Below are 18775 nucleotides of genomic sequence, written 5' to 3' on the forward strand. Positions count from 1 at the left end.
TAGGGACTAGTAAAGCGCTATATAAATACAGGCCATTTACCATTTAATTTCTTCAGACTCATAAAGAGCACAGGAGAAATGTTCATCCTCGAAGTTTCCACCAGAGACCTGGTGTCAGCATAAACCAGTGGAGCTGTGGATTCCACCACCTGAATCCACAGCTCCACTGGTGTGGATTAGGGGTAGGGTGGGATAGGGCTGGGCGATATGACCCCAAATTCATATCTCGATATTTTTTAGCTGGATGGCGATATAAGATATATATCTCGATATATTTTTTTTTAAGCCATAAAGTAAGAACAAAAAGAGAGTTCTTAGTCAAAGCTGTGTCCCAGATGTCACACAGGCACTTTTATTAACATACAGCACAGATGTACATGAATAATTACTCAAAATTAAATTATGAGCATTCATTAAATAATAATGCTCCATAAATAAAAGAAAACAAGGTTGTTTTTGTGCTAAACAAAGAGCTCACAATTGTGCAGTCAAAATGTAAACTAAAAGACGCTGAGCGTAATAACAAAGACAGACAGATTTCACAGCTGCTCTGTTCCCAAGTTTTGCTGTGTGACTGACAGCCTGGAGTTTGAAATCCGCTTCGCAACCACGTCTCTTACAGGTGCCATTTATGGTCCTTATACACACACAATACGGTAATATTACGTTGATGGACAGTACGTATCACTCCGCGAAGCTCTTCGGTAGCCGTAATGCGCCGACAATCTATCAAGCGGTGCAGCTCCGTAGTTTACCAAAGTCGTACTCAAACATTTGTGACAGATTGCTGAGCGCCGTGTACCACATAAAATTGGTTCGCGGCCACCAAGCACAACCAGAATTCATACATAAGGCGCGCTATCAACTTTTGAGAGAATGAAAGGATTTTAGGGTTAGCGCTGTTAGCTCGTTAGCATGTTTAGCTCGTTAGCACGTTGACGCCGTCCAGCCCCACGCATGGGGCGATGCGCAGTAACTCGTTAACGGAGATTTGCCGTGTCCGTCTTGTCGCTGCCTGCACGTGAAGCGATGGGGTAGGAGGGGGAGTTGTCTTCAGTGAAGGCGAGGCGGAGTAACGTTGCGTAGAGACAAAAGTGGACGAAAGAGAGGCAAACTTGCGGCTCCACAACGATAATTATAACGTAACATAGACTATATCGATATAAAGGATATTGTCACATCTTATATCTCGTATAAAAAAATATCGATATGTTTTAAAAACTCGATATATTGCCCATCTCTAGGGTGGGAGCTCCACTTCCTCCTTTCAGAGCTTGTAGCAATAACTGGCAAAGAGGGACCAGTCCAACCATGAGGTGATGACTTCCAGGAGGGAGGAGGAGAAACTCTTTAACCAGGCTGCCCATCCCAAACTGCTCATAAGGCGGATTTGCTCTTACCTGGGTTACAGTTTAAGCTAACAAACCAGTGTCGGGAAACACCAGGGAGTAGGTCATAGTCATCAGAAAGTTAAAGAAAATACCCTGGGTTTAAATTGATTCGTGTGGATAACACTGACGCTGGGAAGACATATTCTGCAAACTCAAGTCTGCTGGGTCCATATGTAACTGACATCCATCCTTGAAGTAAGAGTTCCTTTTTGCCAAATTGCAGGCACAGGACCAGAATCAGTGGTATATCACTACTGATAGGGAAATGTAGCCACATTTATAAAAGTATGAAAATATCTTTCTCATACACATTTTCTCTCAGTGCAGAAATGCATCAATGAACTCACTATAGAGCAGCTGACTGACCACACAATATGCTTCACACATTTCCATTTATTTAGCAATTTTATAGCTTTAAGATTTTTAGCTGTTTTTAGTTTCAGAGACACAAGGGGGTATTTCCCAAAGTCTGACCCAGTGTCATCCTCAGTCCTGCTGCAGAAGCACGAAACTACTGTGAACTAAATAAAGCTGCAATAACTCTTCAGCAATATGAATGTTTGAGTTTTTAGTTACCAAAGTATATAAATTAGTTCAACTTAAGTGTATCAGTAGAATTCAGTTGTGAGGGACACAAACCTGGGGCAGACCTGCAAACACTCTGTGTTTAACATATCCCTGTCAATCATCCAGAACAGTACAGGCTGGAAATAAAGAGAAGGTTCAGAGGTTGCTTCAGACATGTTTGCTCAGATTTAAAGTGTGAAAATGTGCTGTGATTGGTCAGAATGAGCCCATGAAAACTTAAAACATATTAAGTCTTTTTTAAAAAAAATGTATTTATAACATTTATTTTGAATTAATTAAAAATAAAACCTAACGCTTCATCTGCATGCTATGTTTAACAGTGTGTACAACAAACCTGATGACATTAACTCCCAGAAACCTTAAGCCAACCAAACTTCATGCTGGGATAATGATGGCAAAGACTGAATTTTACTCAGCCCTGAGCTAAACCTGTGGTTCTAATAATAAATAAATCTTTCCTCTGTATATTTTGTTTTATAAATTGGTTTGAATAACTAAACTTAAACAGCCTCACATGTTGACTGAGGGAGAAAATCGCATTTGAAGCACTGTTTATTACTTCTTTACAAAAACAGATCATCTTCAAATCTTTGTTGCAATTGACCAGTTATGACTGACTCAGCTAAGAGCCTTATGAAAACAAGTGAGTGGCAAAGTTGAAACGCTTTTGTTTTATTTGTGGTTTTCTTCTTCCCTCTGGTGGTTAATCTAGTTATGATAAGGTGAATGATCCAGATTGGTTCAGCAAGTATATTTAATGAACTGAAAATTGAAAGCCTACCTGTGATATAAGTGTTACTGAAGTCACTAAGTTCATGGTGAGAAATGTGTGACAAATTAAATGATAATACTTTCACTTGCTAGCATCAATCTGCTGCTCCTGTCTCCTCTCGCTCATGAACAAAAGCACAAGATAGACTCGTGCACTTGGGGCAGTAACTCGAGCCTGACCCGTGGTATGCCCTCCAAGCTTTTCTGGCTGAGGACCAAGGACTTCGACTTGGAGGTGCTGACTGTCATTCCTGCCACTTCACATTTGGCTGAAACTGCTCCAGCATGGGCTGCAGGCCACCACCCGATGAAGCCAACAGAACCATATCCTCTGCAACAAACAGAGATGAGACTCTGAGGCTACACCTAGAAATTCTGTCCATAAAAACTATAATGTGGAGGTAAGCATGGATGACACGGAGCTCTTAGTTCTCACTCATCCTTTATTCCTCTCCATACTTCAACTGAACACATCGCGCCACAAAACACAGCAACACACTTCCTCAACACTGGGTGTGAGTGGAGCCCTCTAGTGGTCCACCACACATCCCCCCCCCCCCCAACACCCAGCAGAACTAGTCCAGGACCCAGGGATTAAGCAAACGGCCGGAACGGCTGAACCAGGGGGGTGGGGAACTGACTGAAGGAAACCCAGCCCGGGAGCAAGGCTGGCACTGGCAGTCAGAAAAAGCTGCAGACAACTCGGGCTGCATTGGTTGTGGGGCGCTCTTAGGGGAAAAAGCAGGCCGCGACAAGGGGCCTGAGCCGGGACCACCTGATCATCTTGCAGAACACGTGCAGGCTCAAGTCTGTCAACAGAGATAACCTCCTGCTGACCGCCAAAGTCCAAAATGAAATGTTTTTTGCCCGGTTTAAGAACCCTGTACGGCCCGTCATATGGTGGACACAGCGGAGTCCTATGGACATTGTGCCAGACGAAAACGAAATGAGCAGAGTCCAACGACCTCGGAACAAAAGTGTCAGGCAAGCAGTGGTGCACAGGGCCAGGTACAGAAAATTAGTCCCTTGGGGGGGACAGAGGTATCGAAACACGGGGGGGCTCTCAGGACCCGTTCAGCCGGGGAAACCCCGAGGTCTTCTTTAACCGCGCTACGCAATCACAGCAAAACCCACGGAAGACGGTCGACCCAGTCGTCGCCTGTTAAGGAAGCCTGGAGCGCGGCCTTAGGTAACCGGTGAAGCGCCGAAGAAGCATCTCTTTAAGGGCGGCATATTTCCCCTGGGTGGGTGGGTCCCGGAGAAGGGTCATCACGCGACGGGTGGCCAGCAGGTTGAGCAAGGCCACCACATGGTGATACTTCGTGTCGTCAGCCGAGATACCGCGAAGGGCGAGCTGAGCCTCCACATGCACGTACCACGACGGGGGATTTTGGAACCTCGCCCCTATTGATAGGCAAGTCATTCCCCTTGTTCCCAGACTCAGATAAAATATACTCTACATCGGTCAGAAGGCATGTCACTGGGATTGTTGAAGTTGAAGCTTCTTCAACCTATAAAGCTTCTCAGCTGAGAGGTGAAACATCTTCAAGAAATCAAAAGCAGTCCAGTCACTTTTCTTTTCAAGCTTCTTGAAAATCCCTTGCTCTGAAAAAAAAAAAAAAGCAGAAAAATTTTATAGGGCGGCAAAAAGGTTGTCTTCCACAAAAATATAAATAACAAAATAACAAAAGAATGTCAACAAACGGCCTGAATGAAGTTTGTAACTATTTTTTTTGTAACTGATTATTAAAAGAATCCACAAAGTCAGCTAAACGGAGCTGACATGGTAAACTGTTCCAGAGCCTTGGACCCACAGACTAAAAGGTTCTGCACCCCCTAATCATCAGCCTTGTACGAAGGACAACTAACAGACTTTGAGCTTGAATTGAATTAAATTGTGTTGATAGGCCACGTAGAACCAGAATCATGATAAACAATATATACGACTGTTTTTCCTCAATAGTTTCGTCCCGTTTACTGTCCTTAGACAGTAAACGGGACCGCAATCCCAACAGAGCACTTAGATCATCCAATCACAGGCTCCTAGCACAACCTAGGTCTCGAATGAAGTCGAGAGGTGACCGGGCATTTGCCACCGTGGCACCTAGACTGTGGAATAACCTCCCTGTTCATATTCGTACTGCCGAGTCTATCCAGTCTTTTAAATCACGTCTTTAAACTTATCTTTTTACTTTCGCTTTTGATTCTAACTAGTTGGCTGTTCTAGCTTGTTGTGTTGTTACCTATTGTTTGTTGTCCTGTTTTATTGTTTGTTTTAATTGTCTCATGCTTTTACTGACTATGAAGCACTATGGTCAACACTGTTGTTTTAATATGTGCTATATAAATAAATTTTGATTTGATTTGATCAATGGAAACCTCAAGGCCACTGGATATTTGAAATTGCTACATGATGATGTGTTTCCCTCTTTATGCACTGAAGCTGGCACGTTCCTTGAGTTTTTGCACCATCTTGCTGGAAACATTATGGGTGCCAGGTCCGAGCATTCCTACATGAACAGTTTCCTGGAAAGTGGATTGGTCGTCGTGGGCCAGTTGAATGGCCCCCAAGGTCTCCCGCTCTGACCCCCTTAGACTTTTATCTTTGGGGTCATCTGAAGGCCATTGTCTATGATGTGAAGATACGAGATGTGCAGCACCTGAAACTACGGATACTGGATGCCTGTGCTGGCATTTTTCCTGCGGTGTTGCTATTGCTGCCCTCTTCCTATTGAAAAAAAGTTGTATCCAAGATGGCCGACTTCTAAATGGCCACCATGGTCACCACCCATCTTGAAGACTTTGTCCCCTCACGTATACCAATGTGCCACAAACAGGACTTTAATATCACCAACCATTCCCATGTTATTACGGTGTATCCATATAAATGGCCCACGCTGTAGATACAGTGGCTTGCAAAATTCAGCCCCCTTGAACTTTCCCACATTTTGTCACATTACAGCCACAAACATGAATCAATTTTATTGGAATTCCACATGAAAGACCAACACAAAGTGGTGCACACGTGAGAAGTGGAACGAAAATCATACATGATTCCAAACATTTTTTACAAATAAATAACTGCAAAGTGGGGTATGCATAGGGATGGGGATTAATAAGATTTTCATGATTCCGATTCCATTTTTGATTCGGTTTAACGATTCGATTCTTTATCGATTCTCTTATCGATATTTAAAAAAGGAGAACACTAAGGTCGGTTAGCTTAGAACTTTGTTTTATATCTTCTCTTTGAACAAGATAGAAATTTAGGAGTAACATGGCCTTACAAACTCAACAGTGAGATCTTTAAGAGATCCACAGAATAGAATAGCCTTTATTGTCATTGTACAGAGTACAATGAAATTGGAGTGCCACTCCCTTGGTGCAAGATAAATAATAAATATAAATGTAAAATATAAAAAGTACAATAAAATAATTGCAAGTACTCAAACAATAGTAAGTACGATATATACAGGATAGCAGCATTAATATAATGACAGTATGAATAGCAGCATAATATAATGGCAGTGACGGTATGGAATAGGTTCAATTGTTTTTGTGCTTATTTACTACGGTGATAGCTCTGGGAAAGAAGCTATCCCTGAATCTGTTTGTCCTGGTTTTATGTGACCTGTACCGTCGGCCTGACGGTAATAGTTCAAACAGTTGGTTGCTGGGGTGAGAGTGGTCCTTGATGATATTGCCAGCTCTGCTGAGGTACCGAGAGTTTGCAGTGACCTCCAGGCTGGGCAGAGAGCAGCCAGTGATCTTCTGGGCTGTGTTGATGACCCTCTGCAGTACTTTCCTGTCCGCAGATGAGCACCCTGCATACCATGTTGTTGTGCCGTACGTTAGGATGCTCTCTATGGTGGCTCTGTAAAATGTCACCAGCAGCTTCTCCTCCAGGTTGTTCCTCCTGAGCACTCTCAGAAAGTGGAGACGCTGCTGGGCCTTTTTTACCACCGCCGTGGTATTTGCAGTCCAGGAGAGGTCATCAGAGATCTGCACGCCCAGAAACCTCATGGAGTGTACCCTCTCCGTGAATGTAAAGTGGGGCCGGGTCTGCTCTGCCCCTCCTGAAGTCCAAGATAAGTTCTTTAGTTTTCGTGGTGTTCAGTTGGAGGTTGTTAACTGAACACCACTCAGTCAGTCTGTTGACCTCATCTCTGTAGTCCGACTCATCCCCCCTTGAGATGAGTCCAACCACTGTGGTGTCATCCGCGAACTTTATGATGGTGTTTGAGAGATGGGTAGGGGAGCAGTCGGATGTGTAGAGCGTAAACAGGAGGGGATTCAAAACACATCCTTGTGGAGACCCGGTGCTGAGTGTGATGGTGCTGGACCGGTGGGGGCCGAGTCTGACAGACTGTGGTCTATTTGTCAGGAAGTCCTTGATCCAGAGGCAGATGGGGGTGGAGAGTCCCAGGTGAGACAGTTTCTGGACCAGGATCTCCGGGATGATATGATTGAATGCTGAGCTGAAGTCCAGAAAGAGCATTCTCACATAGCTTCCTCGGTGCTCCAGGTGACTCAGTGCAGTGTGGAGCGCTATGGTGATGGCGTCCTCGGTGGATCGATTTGTCCTGTAGGCAAATTGGTGGGGGTCCAGAGAGGGAGGCAGACCGGCCCTGATGTGCTGACAGACCAGTCTCTCAAAGCACTTCATCACTACAGGCGTAAGTGCAACAGGCTTGTAGTCATTTGGGCTGGCCACAGCTGACTTCTTGGTGATGGGGATGATGGTGGAGGTTTTGAGGCAGGGTGGGACGGTGTTTGATGACAAGGAAAGGTTGAAGATTTTAGTGAAGACTCCGGTCAGTTCGTCAGCACATGCTCTGAGAACCTTTCCATGTATTCCATCAGGACCTGCCGCCTTCCTGGGATTCACTGACCTTAGAATGGCTAAGGTCAATGGGGTGTCACAGGGTCCCCAGGAAAAAAATTGTAAATGTAAAATAATAAAATAAATATTCTTCTGTAGCAATAACAAAGTATAACATAAATTATTCTGTAGCAATTACACAAGAATATTCAGTAATGTCCCTGCCTACAATTAGACACATTCACTTACTGAAAATCATCTGCTGTGGCAAATGGGTGCAAACCTTTGACCACAAACTGAGTCACTGCTTGGTGACATTCGTCTATCCTGGCCTGAAAGGAAACACTACTGGTAGACTGCAGCGACAACTCAATCAATCAATCAATCAATCAATCAATCAATCAATCAATCAATCAATCAATCAATCAATCAATCAATCAATCAATCAAAGCTTTATTCGTCACATGCAGGTTGCCCTGCAGTGAAATGGGACCCTCCCCCCCCCCCGACCTTACACATATGGCACAAACATTACATGGGGATACAGGTCGGAGATTGGTAGAATCAGAGAAAAAAACATTGAAATGTACACTACAGTGGGGAAAGTACAAGAGGAAAAAGAGACCCCTACTCATGCTGTGCTTCCATGGTAGGACAGCATGAGAACAGGAAACAAAAAAACTCCTTTGCACAAAAAAAGCACATAAATGTCCTCAACACAACATTGTGAAGAGATGACAAGCCACAGGGGTGGGTGGGGGGTGAGGAGTAATCCGAAGCGAACACAGCAGCCACCCTGCACAGCGCTACCATTCCAGCGCGGCACACAGCCCGCCGCGTTCCCTCGCAGGAAACAAGCATCGAAGGCGTTGGAAAGGGAGGGGGGATGAGTGAGTGCCTGTCAGTGTAAGTGTGTGTGTGCGTGTCCATAGTTCAGCTGAGACAGTGTCCTTCGGCCTATCAGGCTAAGTAAACAGTCCTCCAGCCAATCCAGGTGTCCTTGCATGGGATGGGAAGAATAGCCGTAACACAGTCGTTATCAGGGAGTGATTGTTCGGCTCCAGCCTTGGGCCTGCAGCTGGCGCCGTTATGGGGATCCGCAATGTTTATGTTGGTTTTGTTAATTTCCATGCAAGCAGCCCAGGAGAATTTTCAGGCTGCCCTAACACTCCGACACTGGCCTCTCGATCTCCCGTTGGAGAGTCGCGAGCCTCCCCATGATGGTATCAAACTTCTGTTCCATGGTGTTATCGTTCTTTTGATTCTGAGACCTCACAGCTGCAGTGATCCGTTCCGCGATGTTTTCCAACTGTCGCTCAAGGGTCTCATTTTGAGCAGGCCTCTCTCTGATGTTTCCCCTCATACGCTCAATGGTGTTGTTTTGAGCCTTCACAGCAGCTGCAAGCGTCTCCAAGGTGTTGATCATATTACGTTCGTTGTGAGAGGTTGCGCCTTGTTCCATTTCGATTCCAGCAGGCAGCCTTGGGGGGGTTTGAACAGCCGGTTCCGCTCTCTTATTTCTCTGATAAACCAGGGCTAAGCCAACGCCAATCAGCATGAACCCTGTTATCACGGTTCCGAATAGATAGATATCTTCAGCGTCCTCGATCGACAGTCCCGCCAGGCACATGATCCTCCAGTTCTGCCACCCGTCCATCGTGTATCCGGCAGGGAAAGTCCCTCCAGGGCACTCAGGCTCTCCCGAGCCCAGATTTCTCGTTGAGAAAAGGGTGTCAATAGAGATGAAATTATGAGCAACCGTGGTGTAAATCGATCACTTTTGTTCATACTGCCAGCATCTGAGCCAGACTGTCTCTCCCTCATCATGGTCACTTAAATGCAGCGCACAGTAATGGCAGGTTATGTAATATAACACAAACAATATGCACTGTTAGTTGATTATTTACCTGCCGTATTAACGGGAGAGGACGTGCAAACGTTACCGCTGCTGCTGGGTTGAGATTCACGAGTCCGGAGCGGAATTAAAAACACAACATTCATTTAAGGTCATCGTGTTTTGTGAGCAAATGCTTTTGCATATTCGTAGTGTTTCCTCCCTTAAATGAAATCTCTACTTTGCAAGTATTGCAAGTTGCCCTGTTGTCATCCGTTCTCGTAAAGTATAACCAAGCTTTTGAGCATTTGAGCCGCTGGCGCCGTGTTTCCTGCCAGGTAAATGACGCTCCGCAACGTGGTGACGTCATTTGAGGCGACTGGAATCAATAAGGGAATCGTTTGCAAAAATGGCAAACACTTCCAAGGAATTGAAACAGTGGGAACCGGTTCTCAACAAGAACCGGTTTTCGATACCCATCCCTAGGTGTGCGTAATTATTCAGCCCCCTGAGTCAATACTTTGTAGAACCAGCTTTTGCTGCAGTTCCAGCTGCCAGTCTTTTAGGGTCTGTCTCTACCAGCTTTGCACATCTACAGACTGAAATCTTTGCCCATTCTTCTTTGAAACAGCTCCAGCTCAGTCAGATTAGATGGACAGCGTTTGTGAACAGCAGTTTTCAGATCTTGCCACAGAGTCTTGATTGGATTTAGATCTGGACTTTGACTGGGCCATTCTAACACATGGATATGTTTTGTTTTAAACCATCCCATTGTTGCCCTGGCTTTATGTTTAGGGTCGTCGTCCTGCTGGAAGCTGAACCTCCGCCTCAGTCTCAAGTCTTTTGCAGACTCCAAGAGGTTTTCTTCCAAGCTTGCTCTGTATTTGGCTCCATCCATCTTCCCATCAACTCTGACCAGCTTCCCTGTCCCTGCTGAAGAGAAGCCCCCCCAGAGCATGATGCTGCCACCACCATATTTGACAGTGGGGATGGTGTGTTCAGAGTGATGTGCAGCGTTTTGCATTTTGGCCAAAAAGTTCCATGTTGGTCTCATCTGACCAGAGCAGCTTCTTCCACATGTTTGCTGTGTCCCCCACATGGCTTGTGGCAAACTGCAAACAGGACTTCTTCTGGTTTCCTGTTAACAATGGCTTTCTTCTTGCCACTCTTCCATAAAGGCCAACTTTGTGCAGTGCACGACTAATAGTTGTCCTGTGGACAGATTCCCCCACCTGAGCTGTAGATCTCTGCAGCTCGTCCAGAGTCACCATGGGCCTCTTGGCTGCATTTCTGATCAGCGCTCTCCTTGTTCGGCCTGAGAGTTTAGGTGGACGGCCTTGTCTTGGTAGGTTTACAGTTGTGCCACACTCCTTCCATTTCTGGATGATCGCTTGAACAGTGGGATGTTCAAGGCTTGGGAAATCTTTGTGTAGCCTAAGCCTGCTTTAAATTTCTCAATAACTTTATCCCTGACCTGTCTGGTGTGTTCTTTGGACTTCATGGTGTTGTTGCTCCCAATATTCTCTTAGACAACCTCTGAGGCCGTCACGGAGCAGCTGTATTTGTACTGACATTAGATTACACACAGGTGCACTCTGTTTAGTCATTAGCACTCATCAGGCAACGTCTATGTGCAACTGACTGCACTCAGACCAAAGGGGGCTGAATAATTACGCACACCCCACTTTGCAGTTATTTATTTGTAAAACATGTTTGGAATCATGTCTGATTTTGGTTCCACTTCTCACGTGTGCACCACTTTGTGTTGGTTTTTCACCTGGAATTCCAATAAAATTGATTCATGTTTGTGGCTGTAATGTGACAAAATGTGGGAAAGTTCAAGGGGGCAAAATACTTTTGCAAGCCACTGTAAAATGCTGTGTTTACTTACTGTTTACTTTAAAAGTGTTTACTTTATGAAGTGCCTTGAGATGACTGTTGTTGTGATATACCGCTATATAAATAAACTGAATTGAAACACTGACAGAAAATTGATGAATGTTTTCTTCACATTTACCGTCTTTATAGAGGCAGTAGATACCTACATGGCAGCACCAAAGGAATGAAAAATTGAATTTTTGCTGAATCTGTCCCCTTAAAAAGTGCTCTCCAGTACACGTTTCAACAATGACTATTAAGAATAATACATATTTCACAATAATATTGTCTTATTTGAATATATAAGGATGTTGTGTGCGATGAACCTAACTCAAATTGAAGCTAGAAAATAAAGCGTACCAGTCGATGTCATCACACTAATGCAAGGGTGAAAAAAAACGGGTGAAAAAAATGTAATTGGTTGATTGCATTTAATTGATGGGTTTATCATTAGTACTGACCAAACTACTGATTGCCATGATATCCTTGATCTTTTGGCCCTTTGCTCCTTTGCTGCCCTCAAAAATTTGCATCAGCTTGTCTGTTAAGTTGTCCAGCTGAGCCAACCCATATGGAAAAGATATATATAAATCTTATAAAGTTTGTATCTGTCTTGTGTGAAACTTGTATGAAAAGCATATAAGAGTGAAAACAGATATAAGATCCCTTGAAAAATTATATAATGAAACTTGTATGTTTTGGATACTTACTAAAACAATGTATGAAATTAATGAAAAAGTGGCCTGCAGGGGTTTTGTAGTGATCTGCGCAAACTCTGCATTCACCTGGAAATAAAACATACATAAATATAGTAAACTAGAAGTTTAAATACAGACTGTTGAATCAACACACTTAAAGTTTCTGAAAATTTGAACCATCCGTGAAGTTTGTCAAGACCTAAACTGTTTGTAGCTGAATTTTAAGTTTGACGTGTCCTTTTCCATGACAACAGCATTCACAGTTAATTTAGCCTTTTCTTATAATACCGTTATAGGGGTTTTCCCTACACAGCACTACTCAGCATGACTTTGATGGTAGCCTTTCGGTTAGACAGCCTTTTCCAATAGCATGATTCGCTATTTCCCCCCCAAATTTTTAGTACCTGCTTCATTGTGGTTCATGTTGAAAATCACCCCCATTATTGTGCTGTAGTGTTCCTAAATTATACTTCACACTGGTTACTGTTTACCTTGTGCTATTTCTGTCTCCAATAAAGATAATGACTGCAACTAATACCCCTTAACTAGAGCTGGGGGTTTTTTGGTTGTTTTTTTCACGAATTTGGCAGGGAAAACCAACTACACTGTTGTGAGTTGTGCTAACCCACACTGTACTGAGCTTTTTTGGCTGAGCAGTGCTGCTGGAAAAAGGGCTTCAAGTCACCACCCTTACCACTAGGACCACTACGTTTTTCACCAAAGTTTAGTTTAAATTTATTATAAGTTGGCTAAACTACAGACAAAAGGGTTTTTTGCTCAAATCTTCAGTCCATCTACAGAAAAATATCCTGTAATATAGTTAAAAGCTCTGACAAAACAAACAATACTTAAATTTGTTGATACACAATCATTTTACTTACATCACTTTCCTTGAAAAGGGCAGGCCATCTGTTTATGAAGTCTTTGATCATTGGCCTCTGTTCCACAATCTCTAGTCGTCTATGGGAGAAGGTTCTTTCTATTTTTGCTTTTATCACTGCTTCATTGTCCTGCTTTTTGATTTCTGAGAATAGAGCCACTCTTTCAGTTTCTAAGCTTTCAGTGCTTTCACCTTTTGGGGGTAAAGGGACATAATAGACCTCAGCCTTTCTTGGTTTTTTGATGTTGGCAGCAGTTTGTGCTTTAAGGAACTCACACGGATTTCAGGATCGCCAAGCCGCCCAAGCTTTGTTTGATAGTTTTGCATTTTGTACTTCAGAGATTGTTTCCATCCCCAGAATCCTGTCTTAGATCCTAAACAAGGATGGGTCCTTGTTAGTGCTGCTGCCACCTCTTCACATTGACAGTCTTTAGGATATTTTGTGTATTTCAGCATTTCTTGAGCTAATCCATCAAGGATGACTCCTTTCAGTTTCATGCCAGGCTTGAAGAGTGTGCCATTTGCTTCATATTCTGTGTTTTTCTGCTGGAGTTCCAATTCCACGTCATATGTGAATTTAGGGACCACAAACACATTGGGCAAGGAAAACTGTCTTGTTGGTTGAACTTCCTGTGATGAATGAGGGGTTGATGTATATAGGGTATCATCACTGCAGGATGAAACTAAAGAAGGCCCAGGGCTGGAAGTTCCTTGGCAAGTGTAAACACTGCTGTTTGTGTACGTGAAGTTAAGTTCATATATACATTAAAGTCTTCATCCACGTACTGCAAACGGAAGTGTTCTTTCAAATCGAAGAATGTCTTCACCAACATATGGAGTTCTGATAATGTTGCTGTAATTCCAGAGTCTAGATGCATTTTCCTGGAATCTGACACATCCCCAAAGATGATTCTCAGAACAGGGCTTGCCATTATGGGACAACCTTTACTCTCGAACAGAAAAAGCACAGCCAAATGATGGCATATTAAATGAACATAAATACAGCTCTAGAGGGATTTTCATTCCAGTTAGGTTTATCATTATCATGCTCTAAAACCACATACATTTCTCGCGCCGTTGTATGATTCTTCAGGTATGCTCACCCAGCAGTGTTATTTTTATTAACTTTTCAGTGTCACCTAAGAAAGTGTGCTGCTGGGTCTCCCAGGGCTGAAAGAAGCTTCCAGGACGACAATGGAGAGTCTGGCTGTTCCATGCCAGACACAACTATAAGCGAAACCTTCAAAGAGTTTGCTTTCCAGAGCCAGAGGTTATGGTCAGGCATCCTCTAGCAGAGACCCCTCTGCTCTTTTTTAAGAATCTTTACAATCTAAATTTAAGAAATGTTAAAGGCTATGTTATTGAAGAAAATTTACCCTTAACAGCACGAAGCGTAGTCCCTCCACAATGTAGTCCGCAAGGGGATATGGGTCCTCCAAGTCACCAAGCTCAATTATGGCCAGCTCTTTAGTGGCTGGGGTAGACAGCTCAAATCCACCATAATGCTCCCTGTACCAAGAACATAGTTCCCTAACTATGAAACACAGTTTCTTCTCAACTATGCACAGCTGAATGATCTCATTAAATTTTGGCAGCCCATTTACAGTTCCGTGAACAATAAGCATGCCTTGACTGTAATACATACCATTGCTGGATACCTTGTACTGAAGTCTCAGTAAACAGTATCACTGGCTAAACATTGCACTGTAGTGCAGCGGTCCCCAACCCCCGGGCCTCGGACCGGTACGTAAGTCGTTTGGTACCGGGCCCCGAGAGTTGAGGCTCAGGTGTGAAATGTCTGGTTTTCAGGGTTTTTATCGGTTTTCAGCATTATTTTGTTATTGTTTTGATCGTTAACTCTGTTTTCCTGGGTCTTTTCACGTGTGTTATGAATAAATCTTCTTTTTTTCGGTACCGGTACTAGTTTTATTTTGTTGTATTTATCCGCAACACATTAAAGGCCGGTCCGTGAAAAATATTGTCGGGCATAAACTGGTCCGTGGTGCAAAAACGGTTGGAGACCGCTGCAGTGGAAAATTAACAGTAGCGCACTACATTTTCACTTGCTTGTGCTTTACAGACAAGATGACTGTTAACAGCTCACATACCTGTAGAAGACATAAAACACACTCAACAGGTGTCTTCTGATGGTACCAGCAATTGTAGCTCCTACAATGTAAAGCAACATCACAAAAAGCACAGAAAAACAGTAAGTCCAAACACATTTCTTGCTATGCGCAGCAACCACTAGGGGGCCGACAAAAGCTTACTGCCAAAGAGCATGAATATGGCAGAAACACTGTTTAACAGCAATCACCCTTTGTTTCGGTTACACAGTAATATCCTTACATCAATATAAACTTATATACATCGACATGTGCAACTTATGTAACAACATTCACACCAGAAATCATAAAAATGCCAGAGCCTTTCATTACAGAACTTACCCTCACAGTGCAAACGCGCGCTGTGAGGAGCGGAAGCAGCTTCTAAATGCTAGAATGAGATCCGGTTTCTGGGTTTTCAAAATAAAATACAACAAAAAAAATGATAAAATTCACACTTAAAATAAACAAAAAATAATAACAATAAACAATAAACAAACTTTAATAACTTTTATAAAAGAAATCACACGCACACACACCACACTGGAAGGCTTATGCCCCACGGGTCAAACTACAACTCGTGCTGGTGGTAATTGTCCAAGCCTCAATCGCAAGTCGGTCTGGCTCCCCACAGGCTGAGACCAGCAACTGAGGCGATTTAAAGTTCCCAGCACGACACTCGGGCAGAGGATCGCTTCAGTCCAATCTCAGAAGCGTGGTTACAAGCAACAGTCCTCCAGGCTCCACCGAGGAGAAGCCCTCACAACAGCGGCTAGGTTGGGTGAGTTGCCACGGAGAGGTGAAGGCAGCGATCAAACCCCCAGGACCAGAGGCGTTATACTCTCACTGGTGGAGATAACTCGAGCACCTCTCCCCGCAACGCTGGAATAAAACAGAAACTGCCGCACTGTAGCTGTCATATGATCTACTCGCTTGCTGATCAGTCCGTCGCAGTGTGCCAGCATTTACTTCTGCTTTGTGCCGAATGCACGGGAGGAATGATCCAGAAAAACACCGGCTTAGCTTTATACGGGCTGACGCCACCCTGCAATCAATATGCAGGTGGGTTCCCAATTAACCTAGTTGCACAGCCGAGAGCAAGCACAGGAGAGAGCGAGAGCAGTAGAGCGAGCGAGAGAGAGAGAAAAAAAGAAAGGCGAGTAGCCCATCCGGCTACATCAGTATTCAAGAAGAGAAGCTCATAAAGAAATACACAATTGGATATATGAAAAATTAATATGTTACCTTACCTCAAGGTGTAGTTTTATTCAAAAAGTACAGAGAGATACGGTGGCCCCTAGAGACAAAGCACGTACAAGAGACAAAGCACGTACAAACTCCAAAACACTTGCAAACTCCAAAACACATGCAAACTCCAAAACACTTGCAAACTCCAAAACACAACGGAAGTGCTCCAGGACGCTAGGGGCAGTGTTGAGCTCGATTTGCAAAATAAACGGCAAGTTTGTCTGTATGGGACTAGTCTCCGTCACCACGATACTAACCGCTGGAAATGTGTCATACAACTTTGTTTGACAGAAATGAAGGAGAACATATTTTGTTGATTTGTTTGTTTGTTTCTAGTAGAGCTTTGTGTGATTTGATAAGTATCTGAGGCTGAGACCACAGGACAGTAAAACATGATTTTTGGGCTTCATTTCTGTACTGAACAGTTATTTAAGATTAGCTAGTAAATAACAATTAGATGTTGTTCATGAGACTAAAGTCATCTCACTTTGGTAATGTAAATATAATATGGCCAATATTATAGTTATTATATTAATCATTATTAGCTATTACAGCAGTGAACATGAACTCTGTGTCAAATACTGAGCCTCAGTACAGATTCAAGTTGCATTTATTTATATGTCTTATCACCTTAAATCTTCACTCAAAGACAAGTATCTTTGACAGTGCATATATAGGTGTATCATATATAAGAGACAAATGTTGTTCCTTCATGTTGGCATTACTAAATTTGGCTCATTGCTTACATATATGTGTAAAAAGCAAATGTAGGAGCTGTGATAACTGTGTCTGATAGAATGAAGAGTCGACTGATATATGAAATATTCCTTTATTGGGTGAGAAAATCAGACCATGTCATAACTGCTGTAAGTCACACAGAATAGACATCAGAGCCTTAAACAGGCTGACGTCTGCTAAATGGGTCAAACTGGGCAGAAAGTCTACAAACACATAACATCCTTATAGAATATGATGTAACACTATAGATCAACTTAGCTCAGAATATATAAAGCATATAAACAGTTACAGCAATATGATGCAACAAACACAGCAGCTACTGATCCAAAATACTCAAAGCTTCATAGAACTGAAACCAACATTTATTTTAGCTCCATTCTGCTGCTGATACAGACTTTAGGTTTCTGAACATTAAACTTGTTGCTGCCTTTCATAGTGTGTAGCTTGAAGGCCCTGAGTACTTTCTCCCACACTGGAAACACTGGGATGATCACATTATTTGAACATTACCTAATAAGACTGATTCAGCACAGACAGTTATGTTAAACTTTCCTAGCAGTCCTTCACAAACAGGGAACAGTCTGTCTATTCTCTCCATCTGTCAGCTGCTGCTGGCTCTTCCTCCTCCTCTTCCTCACACACTGCTGAGTTTGTCCTGGTGGATCATCAGGGCTGCAAAGCCTCACAGATGATGTGCAGCAGTGGCTCCCTCAGTCTGTCCTCACTCTGGACACTTGCAGTCGTCACACATGGAAATCAAATGTGTGATAAGCTGCAGGATTCAAACACAAGTGTAACTTATAAACACATGTTCATACTTTTATTCCACAATCAGAGAGAAAGAAACAGAGAGAGAGTGCAGGACAGACAGGTGACAGTCTCAGGTGTACACACTGCTACAAACAGCACCAGAGAAGCAGGATTTAGTGTTTGTGTTATTAAGAGTGCTAAACAGTAATGCAGTAATGTCCATAAACTTCAGACTCTGTTTCGTGTTTTAAACTCCATTGTTGATCCTCATACGTCCACCTGCCTCACACCTTCTGCCACCCTCTGCAATGACTTTTTATATTTCTTTGTTAATAAGATTTCCTCCCTGCAGTCTGTCATTCCACCTCCACCTTTCAAACCCTGTGTTTCTCCCTCGTGCCAATCTGCTTTTAACCAGTTTGAGCTAATCTCTCTTTCTCAGCTGCATAAAACAGTCTGCAAGGTCAAGTCTACCAACTGTTCCACTGACGCTATCCCCTCTCGTCTTCTGAAGCAGGTCCTGGACTCAGTTGGACCTGTCCTTCTGGTCCTGATCAATGCCTGTCTCAGCTCTGGTTGTTTCCCAACACTTTTTAAGCATGCTGTTGTTCAACCTCTCCTCAAAAAGCCTAACCTGGATCCATCTATACTCTCTAATTATAGGCCCATCTCCAATCTGCCCTTTCTGTCCAAAGTACTGGAACGAGCTGTCCTCAGGCAGCTCCAGTCATTTTTAGACAACAACAGTCTCTATGAGAAGTTTCAGTCTGGTTTTAGAGCTCGTCACAGCACTGAAACCCCCTTACTGAGAGTTTTTAATGATTTGCTTTTAACTGTAGACTCTGGTTGTGCTGCTGTCCTAGTAACCTTAGACCTGACAGCAGCCTTCGACACTGTTGATCACAACATACTGTTATCCCGCCTAGAACACTGTGTCGGTTTGAAAGGTACTGTTTTAAAGTTTTTCCAGTCCTACCTGGATAACAGGAGTTTTTCTGCTCACCTCGGTGAACTGTCATCTCCCAGAGCTCCTTTAACTTGTGGTGTACCTCAGGGGTCCATTCTAGGCCCC

General features: G+C 43.4%; 1 long non-coding RNA gene across 1 annotated transcript; it reads right to left on the reverse strand.

Moving 5' to 3' along the window:
* Positions 1-335: 335 nt before the first annotated feature.
* On the reverse strand, positions 336-14202 carry LOC146575349 (uncharacterized). Its single transcript, XR_014892309.1, has 3 exons — positions 12864-14202; positions 11995-12069; positions 336-4355 (listed from the first exon to the last, which is right to left on the reverse strand). It is a non-coding gene; the product is annotated as an uncharacterized LOC146575349 (long non-coding RNA).
* Positions 14203-18775: the final 4573 nt, after the last annotated feature.

This window comes from Mchenga conophoros, linkage group LG4 (genome assembly GCF_057382185.1).
Source record: "Mchenga conophoros isolate Kocher_MC1m ecotype Shallow Benthic linkage group LG4, M_conophoros_male_GT1.1, whole genome shotgun sequence".
In the NCBI taxonomy this organism is placed as follows: Eukaryota; Metazoa; Chordata; class Actinopteri; order Cichliformes; family Cichlidae; genus Mchenga; species Mchenga conophoros.